At 35.0% G+C, this 20,715-nt stretch overlaps 1 protein-coding gene across 11 annotated transcripts in view; it reads left to right on the top strand.

Moving 5' to 3' along the window:
• The window catches only part of Ppfia2 (PTPRF interacting protein alpha 2), a 435,633-nt gene that overhangs the window by 280,776 nt on the left and 134,142 nt on the right, over positions 1–20,715 (top strand). The window lies entirely within an intron of this gene.

Genomic DNA, 20,715 nt, shown 5'->3' with positions numbered 1-20,715 from the left:
CAATGCTTTGAGTTAGACTAAACACCAGTACTCCACTTAATGCATGAGAATGAATGTAAAAGTACAGAAGGTGAACAGATAAAAGCAAAACAAATTGCCATTAAAGACAGAAAGTAAGAAGAAGCTGGGAAGAAGCAGAGTAAAAGTTGAGAAGCAAGAAGCCAAGATGAGAGAGAGAGAGAGAGAGAGAGAGAGAGAGAGAGAGAGAGAGAGAGAGAAAGTGGGAAGTATTAAATGGTGATGTTGGATGTGGTTAATGGTATTAAACATGTCTCAAAAGCATGGAGGGTGACGTCTAATACGAGGTGATTAGGTTTAAAAGTAGAGGGTCACGGGGAATATTTGAAAAGATGCGTTCAAGAAACGATAATAGCTGTGATGAAAAATATGGGTAGATTAAAAGTTTTGAAAAGAAGATGGTAAATAATAACTCTTTGAGAAATCTGCCAATGAGGAGATTGGAGGCCAAGTGTTCTCTGAGATGGGACAGTATCGAGTGACAGTCTTCAGAAGGAAGGGAATTGAACCTGCTTATAGCCAATGAAAAGAAAGAAAGGAAGAAAGGTGCTTTTGTGTCAGTTTGTTTTGGCTTGGTTTCTTGGAGGAAAAGTTTATTTTTGCTCACAGTTTCGGAAATTTCACTGCAGGGTCTACGGGCTCCTATGTTAGGCTTTTGGCAAGGCAGGATACTGAAGATGCCCACCTCAAGACGGGCAGGATCCAGACAGAGCGAGTTTCTGCACTCTGCGTGTGTGTGTGTGTGTGTGTGTGTGTGTGTGTGTGTGTGTTACTGGAGACTGAACATAGACTATCCAAAGTGAACTACTCACTACACACTCAGCCCTCTCCCTACCCCTCTTTCCTCTTTTCTTTTTCTTTCTTTCTTTCCTTTCTTTCTCTTTCTTTTCTTTTCTTTTCTTTTCTTTCTTTCTTTCTTTCTTTCTTTCTTTCTTTCTTTCTTTCTTTCTCTCTCTCTCTCTTTTGTTTCTTTCCTTCTTCTCTCCTTCCCTCCCTCCCTCATTTCTCGCTTTATTTGTCTTATTTATTTATTATTTTGAAACTTGTTAATTTCCCAAGCCAGACTTGAACTTGTAATCCTCCCACTCCAGCTTCCCTGAGTGCTAGAATTACAGGCCTGAATTATTTAATGACAGAAAAGTGGAGGATAAGTGTGGTCTTAAGACCCATCACAGTTGGTAGAACTCTTTTTCATGCAAAATGTATGAAGGAAAACAATGATAAAAGATCTTTAATTTGGAAATGGAAACAGACAAGAAGTTTTATCAAAAGGATTCTTTCCCAAGAAGGACTTCACTACAAAGGAAGGTGAGAAAATAGTTACTTTCTGTAATATTTAGGAAATCATGAAGAAGGCAATGTAGAATATATCAACTTGTGAGTAAAACAAAGAAATTTTAGTATGGGCTGGTAGATTCATGGAATTCTCATAAAGTAACCACATCAAATTAAATAAAAGTCAACTTCCTACATATTAAACACATGAAAGAACACTTTCTTTCACCATGTTTTGTTACTAATGCATATGAAATTATTTTATTAATAATAATTCAAAAGGATGAAATACAAATATATAACTAAAAGGAAAACATTGAAGGGTAAATATTTCCTTGAAACTTTATAGGAATGGAGGGCATAGTGACACACACCTGTAATCTTAACTACTCAGGAGTTGAAGGCCAAACTAATGAAATCTGTCTATAATAATAATAGTAATAATAATAATAATAATAATATTAAAACATGACAACAATGACAATAAATGACTAGAAGTGTAGTTTGGTATTAAAGAACTCCTGAATTCAGAAGACAAGTTTTCATAGTGGCAAAAATTTAAGGAGCATGAAATCTATGAACAACCCAGATATACTTAAATATTTAAAAAAAACAAACATATGAAAATGACCAACCCCCCACACACACCAAATGGGGAAAGGATTAAATTCATTAAGCAGCATTTATTAAGGAACTTGTCCTGAAGGAGCTAACAGTAATATTCATCTGAAATTTCAGGATCATTCATTTGTAGAATTAATGAAATGTCTGAATCTGTTTTCTCTTCAAATCAAAACTGCCATGATTCTGAGGCAAACCTCTAGATGTAGAAAAAGATCACTGGGAAATTTGACTTAATTATTTTCAGAATTACACAAATGAAAAGCAATTCTTTTGGTTATCCCTTTGCAAATTATTCACTTTTGGAACTTTAAATTTTATATTCTCCTTATTTGTATGAGACAAAAGCAGATAAGTGTCTATTACTGCTTTGTAAAAATAATTAATGCTATAATGGTGTTCCATTTTCTCTTTTGCAAAGCACATAACATAATTCAACTGATTAGCTTATTTGCATTACTATTAATCATATTGGTAAATTCCATGCCAACTTTGAATTAATATCCTATCACAAAGTCAAATATAAGGCTTTTGTTTCATTATTGAATGAAGACACTGTGCCTACACTTACCAAGAAGTAGTATTTATTTAAGGAAAATAGTGTTTGCAGACACATGTGACATTTTTGCTGCTCTGAACTTCCATCTCTTGCAGACAGTGTACTGAAACTAGGTTTTTAGCTTACCTGCAAACTTACTGGAAACCTATTCTTCCTCCCAGAATTGTTTCACTTTTGGTTAGAAAATCGCGTAGTTCTTAAATTATTGTATTTCACCTGGAATCTGAATGATGATTGAATGATGTTCTTTTTTCTTTTATTAGTAAACTCAAAAGTTTCAGCATTACAGAGCCAGTGCTTATTCACAAAGGCCCATGAATTCTTATTATACGTCTAAGCTATTTATGATATTGTACTATAAAGATAAGTATAGAAACTAGAATTTTTCAAGTTATTACCATCAATAGAAAAATGTTTCCTTTGCTGTTGATAATTATACACTGGAGTACAAAGACTCTGTCTCAAATAAAAGGAAATCAAAGTGTCTTATGACAACATATGTCACAATTCAACAAAGAAAAAAAGCGCTAACAGATTGCTATTTGCTACTTCCACTATTTTGACTATTTCCAAGACTTGGATGAAGAAGTTGTCTAAAACAGATGTTAAAATTCTTTCCTGTTATGTATGAGACATTTGAAGTCTGTTGCAAAACTTTTCACCCTTTCCTGTGTTGGTTAGAATTTTTCTTTGACGATAGCATCGATAGCATAGGATGTTTTTTTGTTTTTTTTTTTTTTCGTAGTAATAGCTACGCTTTTTTTTTTATCTTTGCAGATGAGATTTTTGAACTTTTTTCCCTCTCTCAAGATTGTGTTTAATATTAATACTTTGAATAAACATCCAATAATCCTCTATTTATTTTATTCATCTATTATTTATTGATTTTAAAGCTAATAATTTGAGAAAGATTGCTAATCCTTCAAAAATTTTAAATGTAATACTGAAATTTAATAACAGAAAAGATTTCAGTTTTTTAAATTACTATGCTGAAGTCAGAAGATTCAACTTTAAATTCTAGACCTATCGTTTTTTGATTCTGTAATACATGGCAACTTATTAAACTTCTGTGTACCTACCTTTTATCACCTCAAAAATGAAATATTAATAACTTTGGGTCTGCCTTTTGTTCAGTGGCATACTACTTGAGTGACATAGCAGGCAGAGAAATACTTTGCAAAACTTAATATACTGAAATTGTGTTACTACTATTAGTCTCAAAACACCAATATTAGTTTATTAATTCTACAGGAGAAAAACATTTTTCTCCTGTTATTTTGACCTTGATGATAAACTAAATAGTACTTTATATTAGATTCAGAAGTAAATTTCCTTTTAGTGATTAAAAAGATCCTTTTTTATTCATAGGATTATTCTGTAGCACTACAAATATTTTGTTTGTTTGTTTTTGATGATTCTGCTTTTGATCTCAGGTTTTCATGCTGAACTATATCTGTAGGCAGGTTTGTTCTTTCTTTCTTTCTTTCTTTCTTTCTTTCTTTCTTTCTTTCTTTCTTTCATTTTGAGACAAGGTCTTACTAAATTGCCTAGTCTGTGCTCAAACAGACTTTGTACCTCAGCTTCCAGATGGCTGGGATTGCAGCTGTGTGCCATCATGCCTGGCACTACATGTGTTTTATAAATGACTTCACAGATCCCTTCTTCATGCATTTGATAAGTATGTTAGTATTTACAATTTTGGGGAAGATTACTATATGCGAAGCACTACTCATTTTCCCTGAGACACATACATTTTAATCATCACAGTCTATGAAATAAGTAAGATTATTGCTAGCATTTTGAAAATTAAGAAACTGAGGCTTACAGAAGCTAACTAACTGTACTGTTCTGGGTGCATCTCTAGTATGCAGAGATCTGAGCTCTGTGATTGAATTCAAGTGTTTAATATTAGCCCCTGTGCTGCCTGAACTTTTCTTAGTGGCAAAATTTCTTTCTGTATAAAAACAGATGTGTTTCTAAATCACCAGTTCACCTTCTCTCAATTATTTGAATTCATCATGATGACTTACCATTTGATACATTCCTATATATTTTGTCAAGCTTATACATATAGCATATTAAAAAAGATAAGACTCATGTTAACTGAATTAATAAGGCATATATTATATCATCTACCTAAATTTGCTTGTTTTTAACAAGTGTCAAATGTGAATTAACAGTAAAAGTTATCTCTATACAAAAGACTCCTTAAAACATTTCTATTAGCAGTTATTCTAAATAATCTAGATCACATGCTTTCAGTCTATAAAGGTTGATATATTGCATCAATTTGAGAAGTTTAAAAGTTTAGCAACTCATCAAGGGAGCTGGGGCATCACTTTGTAAACATCCTTATCCCATGCAAGAGGAAGGCACAGAGATATGTGAATGCTGCATGCCCTAGGGCAAGTGGTCGGGACACAATGAAAGGGAAGAAAAGAGGCTTGCTTTTTCCTTCTTTTGCTCTTGTTGCTTCTGCTCTTTTCTAATGCCTTGAACTATTGCTCTTCAGCCTTGGCACTCCACCTTGTAAGCAACTGATTATGGACTGAAGCTTCCACAAACAGTGAACCAAATAAATCTCTCTTTCCTTAAATTTGAGTGTCAGGTATTTTGTCCCAGGAACAAGAGAAAAGTAACTAAATCAGAAGTTAGTACCAGGAAATGAGGTCATAGCTGTGACTATACCTGACCATATGGTTCAAGAGCCTTTGGAAATGGCTTATTGGAAGAGTTTGGAAAGGTTTGGAGATGTTGCCTGAAAGAGTAGAGCTGGAACACATTTTTTAGGCTGTTCTGTATTGGAGATTCTGATCAAAGCTCAGAAAACCAGATTTCTGATGGAAATTCTGCTGATAAAAAAACCAAGCTCAGGAGGTTTCTGCTGGGAAGAAGGACTGAACTGCTTGTTAGACTCCAGACAATGCATGTTATGGCTTCACAGAAAGTTTATCTGCATTTCTCTGGTGCCCAATGACTTTACCTGAGGCTGAGATTAAGGGGAAAAGGCTTTAATCTAACATAATAATTTCAATGCAATTGAATGTCAAGGCTATGGCATGGCTCACGCTGGGAAATTTTAGCCAGATCTATATTGAGAATCAAGGTCAAAGAGCCAAGCAAAACAATTTATAATGTTGTGAGTTTGGCCAGAAAGGAAGCTCTAGTAAAGCTGTGAGCTGCAAAGATAGAGCTGACATGATGTTCATTACAGATAAGGAACAGAATATAAAAGCTGGCCTGACTGCATCACGAGAAGCAGCAAGTCTCCATCCTTTGCAGCCTCAAAGAAACAAAAGTGAAAGACTTTGTTTTGAGAGAAAGCAGCAGAGCACCATGTTCCAGAATGGCAGCAGCATAAAAAATTTTTTCCTCAGCATTCTATTCAGAGTGTCCAGAAATCCAGACACTTAACTCCTCCAGCCAAGAGAAGAAAGCCTGGCTACTGCTGCAGTTGGCAGCAGACACTGACATCAACCACATAGTACTGGTCTTAGGAGCATGAAGAATTCAAGAGTTGTAGGATTACAAACATTTTCATGCCAATTTCAGAAAGCCTGGGGGGCTAGGCAGTGTGCCCCTGAGATGGCAATATGTGAAGCTATTAGGTTGAAGCCAGAGATGCAGTGGAGATCCCAGAAGTTTGGAGAGGCCAGGAATTTGGATCATCTAAGAAAAGCTACAAGGAGGAAACAGAGCCCAAGAGAGAAGCCATGGGAGCTACAACTACTGGAAGTGCTTTAGAGGTGGAGCCATCCAAACTCTTTGGAGCTCACTCTTGTCTGAGATTGCCTCAGGTGCTGCAGAACTTAATGTTTGCCTTGCTGTATTCTGGAACTGCTCTGGTCCCAATCCTTTCCATTACCCTGTTTGTAAATTTTGGAATGGAAACACTTATGCCATTGCATATGGGAAGTGTTTAACTTTGTTTTCTTTTGTACAGGGACTCACAGTTAAGATTTAAATCTGAGAAAAGACTTGGAACTTGGACTTTTCAGAAATGCTGAGGCAGTTAGCATTTTGGAAACCCTTGCAGATGGACTAAATGCCTCTTACATAAAGGAGTGCATATGAGTCTTTGGGAGAGGCAGTTCAGAGGTAGAATGTTGTGGTTCTAATATAAGGATAATAGACTTATATTACTGGTTCTTAAGGATTGTTAAACATGTGTTTATAATGTTCAAATTGTGAAATAAGAATGAGAATGTCTTTGTATCTGGAGACCAGTTTAATGAAATGTGTCTGATCATCAAGTTGACAAAGGGTGGATTATAATGATTGACACACTGTGTCAACTTAGAAGTTTAGAAATTTAAGCAACTCAGCAAGGAGGCCAGCATCCTCATTTTTTAAAACATCTTCATCCTGGGCAAGAAGAGGGCACAGAGATGTGAGAAAGCTATAACTGCCCTAGGGTGGGTAGTTTGCATATAGTGTAAGGGAGGGAATAAGGCTTCTTCTCATCCTTTGCTATTGCTGCTTTTGCTGTCTTCTGCCACCTAGAAATGTTCTGTCGGTGTCATGGAACCTGCCTTGAAGGTAGTAGATTCTAGACTGAAGCCTCCACAAATTGTGAACCAAATAGACCTTTGCTTCTTAAATTTGTGTGTCACATATTTTGTCCCAGCAATAAAAGGAAAGTAAGTAAGACAAAATACAAACATTTTCTCTTGGTATAGACTTTAACATTAGTGATTCTGACATAATGTTATGAAGTAAATAGCATGGCACTCTATGTTTTCAATATCTAAAATATAAGATCTTATTTACATCCCAGAGGGTGGGCTGGCTGGAAGACAGTGAGTGCACACTTTGCACCCCTCCATTACATCCCTGATGATGGAGTCTGCTGGAAGACAGTAAGATCATGCTCTGTGTCCCTCCATTGCATCCTGCAAGGTACTCCAACTGGAAGAAAATAAATTCGTGCTCTGCAGCCTTCCATTACATCCCAGAAGATGGACCAGCTGGAAGGCTGTGAGTGCACACTCTGCACCTTCCATAACATTCCTGGTGGTGGGGGCAACTGGAAAACAGTGAGTTCATGCTCTGTGACCCTCCATTACATCCCAGAAAGTGGGCCTGGCTGGAAAACAGTAAGCTCATGCTCCAGGCCTCTCCATTACCTTCCCAGATGGTGGGGCTGGCTGGAAGAGTGTAGGACTTATAGGAACCCCAACACTCAGGACAACATCCAGGTGCACAGATGCACACATACTGTTAGAGGGCAAAGTAATCAGTGAGATGAGTAACATGGAGGCATCTGAAGCAACACCAAGGAGACAGCAGTTGGACTATGGAGAACACTGACAGAAAACAAGTCCCAACCTTACATCTAGAGGCCAAGACTGGCTCCATATCCAGCACATCTCTGGAATGTAATATAGACACTATCACAGAGCTGTAAATACCAGAAGAAGGTAAGTTCTTGGGACAGCTTTAAAGAACCAACTATATCTGGAGGAATCCCGGAGGAACACATATCTCTTATCCTCCTTAGAAAGGCCTTAATACTAGTGGAAGAGTTCTATATCATAGGAGATTAGTGGGCATCAACATAGAATAAAAACAAAAGAATAAAGAGAAGATAAAGAGTGGCAAGACCCAGATGCAGAGTGTGGCTCCAAACCCACCCAGAACAGGCCTATAACTCAGTGAGATGGATGAAATTGGAGCTTGCCTTGGTTACATTCTCTTGTTGCTGAGACAAGACACCCGACACCCAAAATTAAGGCTGGAAAGTTTTATTGAGCTCAGAGTTTGTGGAGGTTTCAATCTATAATCAGCTGGCTCAAGGCAGAGTTGCATGGCACAGAGGCAACACTTCCAGAAGAAGACAGCAGTGCAACAAGAGCAAAATCAAGGAAGAGAGAATGCAAGCCTCTTTCCTCCCTTATTTTGTACACAGGCCACCACCTGCCTCAGGGTTGGGTATAGCACTCACAAAATCTCCCCTGCCTCCTATTTACAAATTAAGAACCCTGGCTCCCTGTTGAGTTGATTAATTAAACTTCTAAACTTCTCGAGTTGTCACAATATATCAACCATTACAGAAATCAAACACTAGAACTTTCTGAAATGATAATGATAGAAATGAAAAACCAAGTGGGAAAAGTCTGTAGAGACAATGGACTCTCCAGTTCAGAAAGGAGTCATGCTAAAAATCAAAGATATTAGAGAAGACACAAATAAAAGAATAGATGAGCTTAGAAAAAGTTGGAAACAAAAATGCCTAATTTAGGAGATAAATGCAATACATGAAACAGATCCAAATAGAGATCCAGGAGACACTGAAAGTATATGCAACAGAATGAATAAAGGAAAGGATAGAATTTCAGATCTTGAAGACAGAATTGCATCTAGTAATCATGAAATGAACGATGACTCAAAAATAGCAAAAGACTATGAGAAATCAATGCAATAGCAACAAGATGAGGCAAGGAAGAATATCATAGGATTAACTGGGGTCAACATGAAAGCCAGAGACAACACAATTGCCAAACTAATTATAAATATATATGCACATAATATAGGAGCACCCAACTATACGAGACAGGTATTAGTAGACATAGAAAATCAAATGAATAGTAACACAGTTGTAATGGGAGACAACAATACCCTATTGTCACAGAGAGACACATCACCTAGACAGTAAATTAGCAAAGAAATATAGGAGCTGAACCAAACCTATAAACAAATGGAGTTAATAGGAAGAAGCCATATCCTAAGGCTATGTGGCAGCGGCCCTGAGAGATCTGGTAAGCCCCTTCCAGGTGAAAGAAGAAACCATACCTTGAGGCCCAGCAAAAGAAGCCCAGAGAGATCCAGGAAGCCAAGTGAGGGCCTAGAGAAGAATCCACGCTATGACGCCATTGAGAAAATATCAATGAATCACCACCCCCATGCCTCTCTGCCATTCCAACAACCCTGAATCAGAGGAATCCAAATGCCTAGTCCAGTCCAGTACATAGGAAATGGTAGCCAACTCAGGAAGCACCTGGGATGCAACAATGGGCTGATTCTGAGGAACACAGGAAAAAAATGTCAAGAAAAAGGAGCAAAATACAATCTCAGACCTCCAGCCCACACAGAACAAGTTGGAAGACACAGATTTAGTAGAAATTAGAGACCACACACCTGAAATTTTTGAAAAGATAAGTGTAGTAAAGAAGCAACTGAGTTCTTGTATTGTTTGGTTAATTTTGCGTGCCTATATCTGATGGTCTAGACAGCTATTTTGGCAATAACAAAAGGTATTATGGTAGCCATTGTTAATCCTATTATATTGTTTTGAAGTTCTGCATCAGTTTCATTGTTTTGTTTTGATTGGCTTTATTCTGTTTTATTTTGTTTAGTTTTACTCTCTTCAAAATAAAATAAGATATAAGACTGCAATATACATTAAACAAGATAAGAGGATTTTTGAACACTCTGTTCCTTTTTCATTTTTGTCAGGAATGTTCAGGAGTCTTAAATGCCAACAACTTTGGACATTCCAAATAGTTGAGTTCTGAGATTAAAAAAGGAAATATGTGCTTTATCTTTTAATTAATAGCTTAAGAATTAATGATTTTATTTTTATATAAGTTGTTAGCAGATGATATCACAACTTGGTTGTATGACAGATCTGACAAGATACCAAGGTCTTGTGTACTTGAACAAAGAATTACAAAGCTTTCACTTGATGGACAAAAACCCCAAAACTAAAACAAACAGCTATATTTATATGAAGATCATGATCAGAGAAATGGTGCATGAATAACAGAAGATGCACCTTAAACTCCATGCAGGCAAATCAGGATTTCAGTCTCAAGATCCAGAAAGAGTTTGTGCTTTGATCTGGGGTTACATAGAACAATACTAGGTTGCCACTCAAGTGGGTACAGGAGTGATTTCCTCAGCTCCCATTGTTCTAACTATAGTAGACTCAGATAGTACAGATACTCCTTGACTTAGGACACATCATATCTCAACAAACTTATCCTTAGTTGAAAATATAATGTAAAAATAATTTATATAACTGAATTTTGATTGTTTACCCTATCAGAATGGGAGCTGCTGTTGCTTCATACTGGTCAGGGTTGTAAGAGTACATCACATGACAAGTTGCTAGTCTGGAAAAAGAACAAATTTAAAAATTTGAAGCACAGTTTCAAGACACAGAGGTGGGCTGTGTCCCCAAACCCACCCATCACAGGCCTATAACTCAGTGAGATGGATGAAATTGGAGCTTGCCTTGGTTACATTCTCTTGTTGCTGAGACAAGACATCCAACACCCAAAATTAAGGCTGGAAAGTTTTATTTAGCTCAGAGTTTGTGTAGGTTTCAATCTATAATCAGCCTCATCATAATGACAAAACAATTTAAGCAAACCATAATAAATCAGGAACTGTTTATTTTCATATATGCTCTTATCAGAGTTTAAACAAAGTCCAACAGCATAGTGCCCCACAAGATGGCCTGTCATTTCAGATACCAAATGCAAGTGTAGAATGTTCCCAAATCCACTCTCAAACTCATCAATTCACTACAAAAGCAGAGAATCTCTTTGAAAGCTACTGTATTCACAAGTATGACTTACTGTATGATGCCTTACTTTCCTAAAATCCATGTTGAAAAGAGGTTCTTGTAGAAAACCTCACTCAAGCTTTGGTGTGCAGAATTTTTACTGAGGTTTAATTATATAATATGATTATTTTATTGATTGCCCACTTGTTTAATCTCAGACTACAAGTTGAAACTTAACGTCCTTTAAATCATGTCACTGGACTTTCTTACATAATCTGCCTCCAACCTACAGCTCTCAAGTGTGGTCAGCTTCTTCCTTTATCAAACGATTAGATATGATATATATCTGATCAGGTTTAGATCTGATATCATATCAGATATGATGTAAGTGTTAAAGGTCTGAGCTCAATTTTGGACAAGGCCAAATTCTTTGCTAATTATTTTTGATACTGTACATTATATCCAGGGACTTCCGAATGAGCAGCTAACACCACTTAGATGGTTTATTTATTTATTTGTTTGTTTAGAGACAGGATGTAACTAATTTTCCCAGTCTGGACTCAAGACATAGCAATTCTCCTGTCTCAGCCACCCAGAGTGATGTGTTGCCATACTGGAGTTAACTTTTTATCTCAATTGATGATATTTTATGAGTATTATGTGTTAGTAATCTCTCCCTTCATTATTAAATAACAGGTGGATAAAGCTAATAAACTATTTGTCACTGAGAAAATCCTGTCATTGGAGATGAAGAGGAAACAATCCATAAGAGAATCAGATTATGTATTTTGGATATTTTATAAAATCGGGAGATAAAAAGATAAAACAAATCAGGAGAGCCATAAATAAACAGTTTTTTAAGACAGTTAAATTATGGTGCATTAGAAATTTTGTAAGTACTGTTTTTGAAGCATTAAGGTTATAAATATTTATATATCTCCATATATATGAATAGATAATGATAAAAATAGTAGTAGAACTAAGGAGAGAGCCAAATACTGAGAGGACAGAGAGAGACAGAGAGAGAGAGAGAGAGAGAGAGAGAGAGAGAGAGACCTCCTTCATGCTCTTACCATCTTTAGACCTCCCAACCCTTTAGACAACAATGATATTTGCTAGGTCATTGATTTTGTATTATAAACTTTCTAATTAAATGGAATCAAACTTTCCTTGCAGAGTTTGCATATCTTAGCAATAGTCCCAGTAAGTTTAGGTACTTTTCTTTCTACAGAAGTATACAGACAATGAATATGAAAGACACATTAGAAAGTCATGTTTGTAACCCTTAATTTGGTAATCAATTCAAGCAACCAATGAATCATCAACTGATGAACCAGTAGGTGAAGAACTGATGGGGATCTTTTTATTTTCAATCAATGTGATTTATCTTTTAACAATCTATTTAATGATTGTGATAATATTTGTATATATGATACACTGAATGACATTTCAATTCATGTATATATTGAGGAGTCACCAACTCAGGATAATCCATTACCTTTCAGTCTGTCATTTCTTTATGATGAGTGCATTCAAAATCCTCTTTTGTTCTTGGTATAGGGGAATGAAACTCCCAGCTTACTATATGTCTGGAACGAGTTCATGTTTTCTAAAATTGAAGAATAAATTTTAGGAACAATGGAGGTTAAGAACTGAAATACTGATTGAGAGAAAGCTTAGGCTTCTATCTGAGAGACAGAAGGGTCCCAAGTGGGTTGACAGGGACTCTGTCTTATGTAGGGATTTTTATAGAGTACAACCATGAGGTGCGGTGGGTCTAAAGTGGGGGAAAATTGGAAATTCATGAGGCAGATGGACATGAGATGGGACAGAGCTATGGTCAACCAATTAGATTAATTGCTTAGGTAAAACTGAACAAATCAGGGACAAATGGGGAAGTGAGTCACTTAGCAAATAAGCATTCTTTATGGATCAGTGACTCTTCCTATAGGGGGATGGGATGGTGACTCCTCAAGGTGGCTTCTCAAGGTGATCCAGACTTAACCCCTAAGGATTATACTTATGGGTGTGGTTGCATTTGTTTTGCCTCTGTCTCAAAATCTGGTCCACAGCAAGAGATACATGTCTTCTCCAAGATCGCCAGACATCTGGTCCTCTGCACCATCTTCTTCTAGGGCCCATCCCCATTTGCCTGTAATATTTTTTAACTAGCTCAGCTGCCGGTAACATCCTGAGCTATATATTACTGTTAGCTACATTCACTTTGCTATGTCATAGAACACCAGAAATTATTCCTCCTCATAATACATTGCACCTATTTTCACATCTATTCCCATTTTCTCTCTATACTTTTGTAGGCATTATCTACTTTTAAACTCTGTGAGATCCAATTTTTTGATCCCACTTACAAAACAAATCAAGTCTTATTTAGTCTTCTGCGCATGGCCTATTTCACTTAACGCAATGCCTTCCCAGTGCCTTCATGTTGTAGCACGTCACAATTTCATGATTTTCTGTTGATGGGTAAGATAGTATTCTATTGTGTATGCATATCATACTTGCTTTATCTAGTCATCATCCCAGCTGAAGGAAAGAGGGTTGAAAATTAGAAAAGACAGACATAGGCTAATTTCATATTCTGATATTATGAGTAGTGACACACAGCAAACCTGGAAGTGCAGGTATCTTTTGACATGTTGATTTAATTTCTTTTGCATACAGAATCAGGAGTGAGGTTGTTAGATTGTACAATAGTTCTATTTTGTTTTTGCAAGAAAACTCTATGCTATTTTCCGTAATGAATATCCTCATTTATATTCCATCCACAAAGTATGAGGGTTCTTCTTTCTCCATATCTTCACTTGCATTTGTTAATTTTTATCCTTTCAGAAGGAGACCTTCTAATTGAGGTGAGGTACTATTGAATTGTGATTTAGAATTACATTTCAGCAATGGTTAATGAGATTGGGCGTTTTCGTATATTTGTATTACCCATTCTTTTGAAGAATGTTCATTCAGCTTTTTAGTTTAATTGTAGTATTTGATTTTTTGCTGTTATTTGAGTACTTTATAAGGTATAGATCTTGTTTGCATGTATTTTCTCTTGTTGTGTTGTCTCTTCACTCCTATTGTTTCCTTAATGAAACATAAGCTGCTTAATCACATTTTCTAGTTTTGCTTGTGTGTGTGTGTGTGTGTGTGTGTGTGTGTGTGTTACTGGGGATTGAACTCAGAATCTTCTCACCAAGCAACCTTCCCAGCTCTCTTTTTGTTGTTGTTTTTAAATTTGAGACTAGGTTTTGCTAAATTGCCTAGCTTGGGATTATGTTTATGATTCTCCTGTCTTAGTTTCGCAGAGTGCTGAGATCACAGATGTGCACCACCACATTCAGTTATATTTGCTCTTCTTGTCTGTGTTTTAAGGTCTTACAAAAGAAATTATCTGTACCAATGTCTTGAAGTGACTTCCCTAGGTTTTTTTCTAGGACTTTCATAATTTCTAATTTTACATGTAGGTCTTCGATCTACTGTGTTAATGTTTTTGCATACGGCATAAGATAGTGATGTGGTTCATTGTTCTGTAATGAACATTCATTTTTCTAAGACTGATTACTGAAGAGGCTGACCTTTCTGAAATGTTTCCTTTTGGCACCTTTGTTCAAGATCTCTTGGCTGTAGATGCAAAGATTTTATGTCTTGGCTCTTCACAGAGTTCTGATTTATGTGCTGGGTTTTTTTTTTGTTTGTTTGTTTGTTTGGTTTTTTTTGTTTTGTTTTGTTTTGTTTTATTCCAGAGTTGTCTGTTTACACTGCTTTTGTTATAGTATTGTTTAGAGGCCAGGTAGCATGATTCCTCCAGCTGGTTCACTTTACTCAAAATTACTTTGGCTACTCAGGAGCTTTTGTGGTTCTAAATGATGGACAAGTTTACTCTTTTTTAAGGACATGAACAAGAGCCACTAGACCTAGGCATTAACTATTTTTTTTCTAACATTAATTGCTAAACATTTTAGGCTCTGATTGTGTTTCAATAAAACATTTCTTTTGGATACTTAATATTGAATTTTTATAGTTCATGTGCAATAAAATATTATGATTTCAAAAGTTTTTTGACCATTCAAATGTATAAGCACGATTTTTAACCTATAGGCCAGACAAAGAAGAAATAGGAAGTAAAAACAATGTGAAATTCTTTATGACAAGTGGCTAGTTAGGAGTAGTTAGAAATTAATATGAGAAATGGATTAGTGTATCAAGTCATTCGGTACAGGAGGTCTAGTTGGATATATGATAGTAAATATATTCTGCTCTGGAAAAAGAAGGATGACAAAAGGAAAATATAGAGGCAAACATCCTGCGAACAGGAACTGAAATCCCTAGAAAAGTAATTTGCTTTCTCTCAAAGTGATTCTGCCATTTTATATCTCTTGATTATTGACAATTTCCTTATCCTTTTCGTCTCAATTATATCAACATTAACTTAGAAATTATTGCAGCTTGTTGTGAGATTTCAATGATTTAATATATAAAAAACTTAAAAATTATGCTTGGCACAAAGAATCCTTTGGGATATTATTATTGATGCTGATGTCATTATTGGCTTTTTAGACTTGATACAATCCAACCCTTTTCAAAGATGATTGCATTGAAACCCATAGAAGGGATTGTGTTCAGCCCACAATGGGACTGACTCAGTGCCACTACGTAGGGGGCAAGAAGAGTGTTATCAGTCATTGTCTGTACACTAGATTTACTTTTGTCATGAAAGTAAGGATGTAAAGACCGCCTCTGCCTCCTTCCCCTATTGATATTTTATAACATAAATACATTTAAAACTCACATAAAATTAAAATTGAAGTGCATAACAAAGGAATGTAATACATACTAATTATCATTAGAGCCCCAAAAGTAGAGAATGATGGATTTATTATACCTTTTTCTGTTATATCTAAGGAAAGAACTAAATGGATAAATTCTTTTAATTCCCCTGACTTGCTTTTTATATGCAAGGATGACTAATGGATATTTGTTTGGCCTTTTACATTTTCTGAAGTCCTTCTCAAGCACTTTGAAATGCTTTTTTTCCCTGTAAAGACTTCTTCCTGCTCCATAATAGAGCTAAAAAGACTAGTTCTAGGGCACAGTCTATAATTTTGTCACTTCTCCCAGATTTGAGGGGAAAAAAAAGCGGAAATATGCACTTAGACTTTTAACTATGCCTGAGGGAAAAAGGTAAAATTCATGATGTTGAGAGGAAGAATAGAAATCAGTAAGTAAATCATCAAAAAGATAGATTTAATGTGACATATTTAATGATGTAAATACCCGTTGATGGAAATACAGCATGTTTGAGCTATTAAACAGAACATTCACTCCAAAACACTAAAAAATTCCTAGTTGCAAATGGGTCACACTTGAATAAAGGCGACCAAGTAATGATCAGGATTGTGTATTTACCTTTTAAAATTTGTAATTTGAGCACTGAGGGGGCTGAGGCCAGAGGTTTTCTGCCAGTTCGAGACCAGCTTGCACTGCATAGCAAAATCCTGCCTCACAAGGATGAATAAACAAATGATAAAATAAAATTTAAAAGTCAGCATTTCCTCATAGTATTTTAATAGTGCTTACCATACAAAAATCAAATAAAATAGGATTTTCTATTTTTATCTGAATCTATCTCATTTTTAACTGGACATTTTTTTGAGACTTTTGAAGACAAGGACCCTTATTTACAGAATATGCCTCTTGCTTTATAAAGTAGCTGTGTATGAACCCATTGGGTTGTTTAATTTGCTTTTTCTTCTCATTATAGTTTAATCTTCTCAGTTTTTGTTTTATTAATTGGCTGAGAGGAAGGTTGATAAAGTTTAGTCGCTTGTCCCTATGGCCTCAGTTGTGCACCAAGTCAAGTCAGCATTTTTGTTCTCTCTCACTGTAGAGGACAGGCGGGATGGTAATAGGGTGCGTTCATGATGGAAAGAAGACTCATCCTGCACCAAAAAGATATGAGAATCACAGCATTTTTCATGAGACCTATTCTCTATTTCCACTGTGAGAACCCAACTTTGTTTTATAAATAGGCTTCTGCTGTCTTCTTTAGTAAGGCGTCAAATACATGCAATGTCATGTTGAGAATGCAGATTGTAGCATATTTCTTTTTTTTTTCTTAGCATATTGCTTCATGAAATGCAAAACTTTCAACTGTATTCCCACCAACTTTGTCAGCATTCAACACTGAATTACTGAAATTTTTATACCTGGTGTTTCACTTCTCAGTGTCGTTAGTTTCCCTTTATGAGTACCTCTGCCATTTCTCATTTATTTCTTTACTTATTTATATTTTAAATTTAGGCTAGAGTTTTTGAAGTGATAAATACAACTTGTTAAAATGTGTTTTTCTACCGCTATCATTTTGGAAATGTGTTTAGGCCTTTGGTTTTCCCTTTTATTCTCTGGATTGATTCTTAAACTTTGTTTCTTCAATTTTTATTACTAGTAACATTCATCACTGCTAAAAGCAAATCCCCTATAAAACCAGAGTTCTGTGCCTTAACGATCTCCACCAACCTTGCTAACCAATTAAAGTTGCTTTGCATTTTCTGTGGCTTTTTACATGCTTTTCATGAAAATATCAGTTCTTGATTTTGTTCTTTTTTAATATTAGAAAATTATTTGAATTGTATAAATAGATGAATATAGAATACTGAGTAACATAAAATATAATGACTGAAATAGAGGTTAGCTGAACACAATAAAGGCAGTTTGTAGAATGTTGAAAATTTTGCTTGAAATATTCATCAATAGCTGTATTGAATGTTGCTATTATTGAGATTAAGTGAATTTTTTTGTGTTATGTTTTCATTTAAGATTGAATCTAGGACGTCTGCACTGAGCTACAGCTTTAGCCTTTTAAAAATATTTTAAATTTTGAAACAGGGTCTTGCTGAGTCACTAAATTGTCCCAGTGGGGTTTGAACTTGTGATTCTGCTGCTTCAGCATGCCAGAATGCTGGGATTGTGGCTGTGTACCATTATGCCCAACTACAAACTAACCTTTGTCAAAAGTAGCTATCATAAGCATTTACTGGAGAAGTATTTTTAAAAGTGATATCTAAGCCTGTATTTGATATGTTATTGTTCTTGCAGCTATTCTGTATTAAAATAAGATTTTACAGTTTATCATTTCAGTTCTTTCTGAGGAATGGATTTTAAAAATCTTTAACACTTTTAAAAGATATTTTTCGTTATTAAAATCTGAGCCTCTATTCCATAGTTAGATAAAATTATTCTTGTGTTTTTAAGTGCAACCAGTTCAGATGGAAAATTCAGAAATAGCCACATTCTTGTGATTTAATGTATATGTTTTCCATTAGTGTCACCAGAAACATACAAACAATGAATTGTAATTTTCTGGACTTATATAGCTCATCTATATAGGAATTTAGAAGGCTGGTTAGCCAAACTGGGCTGGCGAAAGGTTGATAACAAAAAAGGTAAAATATAGAGTATTCTCATTCATTCAGTAAATATTTGATATTTAAATAGAGATATCATAAGTGGTAAAAAATATTAACCAACAACGTAAATGTAACCACAAGGTAAATCTATACTTCCTACCTTGAAGCTAATTGATCATTCATTAGGAAAAATGCATTTATTTACTAAGTCATTGATCAAGTAATTTTTGACCATACAAGACAAATCTTTATAATATATACCTCTGATTCTCATCTCAAAACAGTATGATCATTCAAAGAGATACTTCTGTTTATTTTATTTTATTTATTTATTTTTGTAGCAGTGATCAAACTCACAACCCCATGATTGCCATGCGTTGTGCCATACAGGCACTTACACCACTGAGCTAAATCTCCAGCCCCGATATAACTGTTTTAAACTTTTCAGAATTTATCCACAAAAAAAACAAAACAAAACAAAAAAACACTTAAAATGTATGTTACATGAAACTTGATCAAATTGAACATATTATGTGAAATTATCTTATACTAGTTTTAATGTACTTCAATAATGCTTATTCTTATTTACAGAGTTCGAGTTAGAAAGTGACATTGATGCTGACTTGAGGTCTTTAATTCTGCTTCAGTAAATGTCTTAATGTGTATTGTTTCCTCAATATTATGTAACAACACAAATCCAAACTGTGGTGCTTGGAGTATTGCTTAAAAGTAGATTTTGAACTCTACTGTTCGATAGTTTCTTTTTTTAGTTTTGTTTTTAGAGTTGTTACCTCCGTGTAATCTAAGCATGAATTCAGCTACAATTAGAATAATTTTTTGTAGAAGCAAATTATGTGTTAGTATGGTGAGACTTCTGTAAGTCTCATGCTTGGGATTGTTAATTGAATTTGGGATAAAAATAGATGAAAAGAATCTCTGTTAATTAGATGTGGATACTGTTCAGAACTTGTGAAGTAGTTGAAAGCAAATATTAATTTTTAAACCAGAATAAGGATTGCTGAAGAATGAAGACTAGGGATTTCATTTTTTAAAGTAGTTGAGGATTTTCAAGACGAATTTATTATGCCTATGGCACATAAGAATAACAAATAAAAATGATAAATAGTGCAAAGGGCATGATCCCTTTCCTAGAAGTACCTGAAGACATCTGTTTATGAGAGCATTTTCTAGGCTGTTTAGCAAAATAGGGCAGGTGAATTCTCCCCTACTACCAGACCACGCGAGTATTGTCTTGACCTAGATAAATATTTGTATTGTTTATTTAGTGAATCATTCCCTTAATTAGCAGACAACATAATAGTATGCTGAAAAAGCATCAGTTTTGAAGGAATTAGATCTGTGTTAGAAACCTATTTCTGTCATCTATTTTTCTATATGAACTCAGGAATATCATTTATTTGCTCTTTAACAAGTTTTTTTTTATTAGTAAATAAATATATAACACTAACAAAACAAAATTACTGTAAAGACTAAGAAGGGTAATCCACGTGATTTTCTTTATATAATAAAAGTCATAAATATGCTTAACATATGGCAGCAATCGCTATTAGCAGTTTTTAATAAGGAACTTAATTTCTGTCTGCTTAATTCCTGTTTGTCCTCTTTCTTCCTTTATCTAACATCATGAAAATGCTTTGTACTTTACACTGAATGATAAGAAGAAGAAAGCAAGTGAAAATTAAACTAATTAATTTTCATTGTTCCAATTTAAAACTATTTTATTGGAAGAATTCAATTCATAAATACTCCTGGAATTTTGATTTTTCATCTTGTGCAAATCCACCCTGAATCCAAAACACACAAACACATGGTGCTTCCATGTATGTGATCTGTATTATCTGACCTGCAGTACATTTGTAAATAATTTTGATAGTATTTGAGGTATAATAAAATTACCTGGTTATTATATATACATAACATCTAGATGACCTTCATAACTCCTTTCATGGTCTTATTGATATCCTTATTTATAGCTGTTTATGTCTTCTGCTCTATTTGCTTCCTTATACTATACTGTGAATATTCAAAAGGAATACATCAATGCTTCTTATTCTTTTCTTAGGTTTTAGTTCCCAGTGAGCTCTTCCATGGTTCCTTTTGAACTTTGAAGTGTGCAATATGAGCATTTGGAGTCTTTAAATTTATATGGTTTTCTATGAGTACAACTCAGTTTCTTACTCATGTATAATTCTAAATGAATTTTAATCTGTGTTTTCTGGCCCCCATAAAACTGTTCTATTCACATAGTCTCCTGCCATTTGACATTCCATAAATATGTCTAGGGTGTCTCATGT

Source organism: Cavia porcellus, unplaced genomic scaffold (assembly GCF_034190915.1).
Source record: "Cavia porcellus strain 051 isolate PalLab524CR breed Dunkin Hartley unplaced genomic scaffold, mCavPor4.1 scaffold_8, whole genome shotgun sequence".
Taxonomy (NCBI): domain Eukaryota; kingdom Metazoa; phylum Chordata; class Mammalia; order Rodentia; family Caviidae; genus Cavia; species Cavia porcellus.
The sequence above is the reverse complement of the archived record's forward strand: the minus strand, read 5'-3'. Positions and strand labels throughout refer to the sequence as shown.